General features: G+C 47.6%; 1 long non-coding RNA gene across 1 annotated transcript; it reads right to left on the bottom strand.

The window, feature by feature from the left end:
- Nucleotides 1-1784: 1784 nt before the first annotated feature.
- Nucleotides 1785-2881, bottom strand: LOC115030089. The gene is made up of 3 exons (XR_003835714.1): nucleotides 2697-2881; nucleotides 2261-2315; nucleotides 1785-1813 (listed from the first exon to the last, which is right to left on the bottom strand). It is a non-coding gene; the product is annotated as an uncharacterized LOC115030089 (long non-coding RNA).
- Between the last annotated feature and the right edge of the window lie 1948 nt (nucleotides 2882-4829).

The following is a 4829-nucleotide window of genomic DNA, read 5'->3' as shown; positions in this document are numbered from 1 at the left end:
GCAGAGGCAGGCGGATTTCTGAGTTCGAGGCCAGCCTGGTCTACAAAGTGAGTGCCAGGACAGCCAGGGCTACACAGAGAAACCCTGTCTCGAAAAAACCAAAAAAATAAATAAATAAATAAATAAAATAAAAAAAAAATAAAATAAAATTAGTTGTGAAACAGCAATGAAAATAATTTTATGGTTGGGGTAGGGGCAGGGATCTCCACAACATGAGGAACTATAGAAAAGGCCTGCAGCATTAGGAAGGTTGAGAACCACTGTTCTAGAGTAAAAACCCCATAAAACTATGCCAGCACCCTAGGAATGGGGTGGGTCACAAGGTGGAGATTAAATACGTTTATTACTACAAGAGGAAATGACAGTCTTTACAAGTGCAGAGCACAAGAAGCTTCTGACTTCTGCACACTCTAATCTGATGAAGGCCTTTCCCATATTGTTCTCAGAGCCAGATGTGTGATGCACATGTACAATTTCAGCATCCAGGAGGCTGTGGCAGGAGAAGCTCAAGCTCCTGGTTAGAGTGATCTACGTAGCAAGACACTGTGGAGGTGGGAAGCAATCCCTTCAGATGGTGAGCCCTATTGTGGTCCTGCCCTGGTATATCTGAACCAGGAAGCCACTCCTTTGGCTTCTGGCCCATATGCCTCACTTCTCAGACAAATTGAGGGTTACCTGCCCTATCCTTTCCAGTCCTAGTGCATTTATGTCTCCTGGAATTTCTCCTCGGAACCACACAGGTTACGGGCTAATCTTTCTCTTCACCTTCAACTTGCCTTGAACCCTGTGGGACACCAGTTTACAAACTGGATGTTGCCCTAGGACTTGTCAGCAGCAATAGCAGCTTGCTCATTCACAGGCACTAAGTTTCCACGGCGGAGCAGATGGCAGGCCGTGTACTCGCTGTTCCTGACCAACTGATTAGAAAGTTCAAGGCTCACTGATCTTTGACATAGAGCTGCTTATGGTGGGCCTTCTCAGCTGGGACAGAGGTCATCAGTGGAAACTGGATCCAGGGCAGAGCACTGCGATTTCTGGTTTCTTTAAAAACCTGGTTATGTTATGTGACTATGTTTTCATTTTAATCCCAGGTATGGGATAAGAGGCTGCTGCTTCACAGCCCATGATTATGCTTTGCCTTGTGAACTAGCAGGGGCGTGATTTTTGCCAGCTACAGATAGTTCAATGCTGGGGACTCTGGAGAGGGAATAAATCCCAGAGCCCCAGGAAAGGCCAGGGCACTCTGGAAAGAGGCTGCTGCTTCTGGTTGCTGCTGTTGAAGTTTGACAAGAAGTTGGAGATATCCTGACGACAAAGATTAGACTTGCCCCAAGGAACTCAACGTCCCTAATCAGCAGGAAGTCGTCTATTTTGTTGGTTTAAAGATACCTACAGCCCCTTTCCCCTCTAACCATCTTTCTCTCCTACCTAGTGTTGGGTAGAAGGGATCAGGGTGGAATAAGTATTAGAAGGGAGGTAGAGATATAAGAACCCAATAAAATACATATATATATATATATATATATATATATATATATGATATATATGCCACTAGGGCAGGGTACCAAAATGACCTGGAACTCCAAAAGGTCCACACCGAGGGCACCACCAAATACCTGGAATTGGCGATGGCAGAAATGACCTGGCCAATGAACCTGTTGTAGGTCAAAAGTTCAATGTCCAAGCTGCAGTGACAGATGTCATAGCTGGCCTTGCAGTTTACCACGAAGATCCAGCCTAAGGACGTCAGAGTTGTGTTGAGACTTAAAGATGGAGTTGTAGGGCTCTCCAAGTGCTGTGGATACTTAAGGGTCTGGGTAGAGAGAGAAAAAAAAAAACCAACTTTTTACTTGAGATAAAGGTAGGGTTGTTTTAGCAGGGAGTTAAAACCTAAGCTGAGCTGCCTCATGGTGCTGGAAGTTCAGCAAGCTCTTGGGCACAGTGTACTGGTCTGTCTACAGAAGGGACATCACTGTTAAGGATACAGGTGGCATGTCCCTTGTCCAGAACCCCTCTCTCTTAGGGAACTCTTGACTGTTCATACAGTGATTACCTAAATACATTTTCATTCCCTTCCACATAGTAAAGATTTTGAAGTATAGTTTATACTCCTATATTTTATACGTAGAATGAATGGTTTGACAAGCCTGTATACTTATATAACCAAACCACACAAGAAATAGAAATTATATAACCAAACCAATGAAGATATAAAAACTCCCAGCATCACCCAAATGGATCTTACGTCATTTTGCTTTACCTCTATAGAGATGAAGAAAGAATACAGGAAGCTTGGAGTTCTTGGCACAGGTGACCTAGACAGGACAGGTGAGATGGTTGACTCTAGACAAATCGTACCATCCCACCCCACCCTGGAACCTCAGAACCTGCAGGTTTACCAAGTACCCTAGCAATTCTGATAGTGTTCCTTGGGCGAGAAAGGCATCCATCAACCAATTATGTGCATAATGACAGTATAAGAAAGATCTAGAAAGAAGCCCAGGAGGTCGGGCAGCGGTGGCACATGCCTTTAATCCCAGCACTTGAGAGGCAGAGGCAGGTGGATCTCTACGTTTGAGGTCAGCCTGGTCTACAGAGTGAGTTCCAGGACAGCCAGGGCTACACAGAGAAACCCTGTCTCGAAAAACAAACAAACAAACAACAACAACAAAAGCCCAGGAGAGGCTTTGTTTTACCTTCATTCTGAGGGGGGAGCACAGAACCCAAAGGCCCCAGTTTCTACTGCAGCGCTGACCATGTCTACACCATCACGGTAGAGCACTAGAGCCGAAGAACTGGCTCCAGCTGGCCTCACTCTCAGACTAAGGAGCAAACTGGAAAAGCATTTAAGAGCTAAAGGAGGCTCTCCCAGCTGGAGGGATCTACAGAGTCCAAGAACAACAAGCGGGGTTGATAGACATAGATCACAGTTCAAAGAAGGTTAGGACCAGATAGTTGGGCAAGCGAGGAAGCAGCCAAGAAAAGTGGAACTCTGGGTAGAGCCAGCTATTCAAGCTTCCAAGCCCAAATTCAACACCAAGCAGGACACAGAGCTCCCCCTAGGGGATGGCTGGGTAGATAGCACAGCGGAATGACGTCTGCGGTAACCGATGCAGTCCGTGGTTCTCCCTTTTCCTGTTCATGGTAATCTTCTAAGGCAGAAAGAGAGGGCTAAGGACTAGTGACCTCCTGCCGATGCCAAGGCCACCTGGTTCCATGCGCCAAGTTTCAGACTCATTTCATGACCAGATCGATGGTCTCCTCCCCCATAGTACACTGTCATGGTGGGCACAGTTGCCTCTGATCATGGAAGAGCTGCCCACAAATGCCAGCTCCTAATTCATCTTGAGAGGAAGGAAAAAGACAGAGGCAAAAGGGTCTAATCTCATTTCCTGAGAGGGCCCAAGGCTCTGCAAGCTTTGCTGTGATGACTCTGTTCAAGGGTAACAGCACAGCAGAGGGCTGGATGTGCCGATCTCTGTGGACCCACTTCTGTTTGTTTTTGTTTGTTTGTTTGTTTGTTCGAGACAGGGTTTCTCTGTGTAGCCCTGGCTGTCCTGAAACTCACTCTGTAGACCAGGCTGGCCTCGAACTCAGAAATCCACCTGCCTCTGCCTCCCAAGTGCTGGGATTAAAGGTGTGCGCCACCACTGCCCAGCGTGGACCCTCTTCTAAATCCATGTTCCCATTGGACAGAGAAGGAGTCTAAGGCACCATTAACACTCCATTCTCTAGCTGGGCATGGCAGTGTATGTCTATAGTTCTGGCCCATGGAAGTCGGAGGCAGGAAGTTCAAGAGTTCAAAGTCAACCTCGCTCTATAGTGATTTTGAGGCTAGCCTGGACTACATGAGATGAGAGCCTGTTCTAACAATCTCTTCTCTCTGATTGTTAGAACTCCATTTTGCCTGGCAAGGAAATCAGTCTTCAGAATAATCTTGCTTTACTATGGAGTAAGAAACAAAGGAGAAAGCCCAGCCCACAGTTTAACACCTAAAATATCAGCTTCATAAAGGTGGGAGAAGGGTGCAGTTGTCAGGAAACTGGGGGACTTCAGATGCAGAAGAGAAGATGGGACCAGCCAAGTTCACACAGGTCCATCCTGTTAGAGGGCCCACTTCAGTCAAAGCTAAGCAAGGGGCTGTCAGGAATGTTCTCAACTCCAGCTCCTTGGGCTGCACTATCCTCAGAGTCCGAGTGGGGAGAAAAAGGTTAAGATTTTTATTCTTTCCCATTCCTTTCCGCATACCAAGCCTTCACACCAGGTCTGACCCTTGACTCAAACATCTGGTGGTTTCTAGGCAGAACAAGCCACTAATCCCCCTCTTAGCAAAGCACAGGAACTCCCCCTGTCTGCAGCCCCCCTCCCCTGAATTCCCTAGCTCCTCCCTCCCCAGCGCTCAGCTTCCAGACAAAAGCCATAGGCTTCAGGCTGGTGGTGTTCTTGGCAAGAGACCACCTGCATTCTAAGTGTTTTCTCCCTAAGAAGGGCTTCCCACTGATTTCGGGGCTGGCAAGAAATATGGGCTGCCCTCACAGCTGTGACAGCAGGCTCCAGGTCCACAAAGACAGCCTGGGGGATGTTTCCTAGACTGTCTCACTGAAGAAGGTGTTGAAGGACTGAATCCTTTCTGCACCCAGGATCTTGCCTGTCAGCATGGTGTGTCATGGGCTATGTCCAGGTCCAGGCCATGGAACCCTCTGTGTTCGCAGGGATACCATCTAGACCCTGGCTTGGTCAGGAGAGTGGGGGATACATTCAAACTGGTAGGGGAACAGAGCAGCATGGCATGCTGTATGTGGGGAGCAGGGAGGGACCTGAAGAGCGCT

The sequence above is a fragment of the Mus caroli genome, chromosome 1 (assembly GCF_900094665.2).
Source record: "Mus caroli chromosome 1, CAROLI_EIJ_v1.1, whole genome shotgun sequence".
NCBI classification, from domain to species: Eukaryota; Metazoa; Chordata; class Mammalia; order Rodentia; family Muridae; genus Mus; species Mus caroli.
Note: the sequence above shows the minus strand (reverse complement) of the source record. Positions and strands in the feature narration are given on the sequence as shown.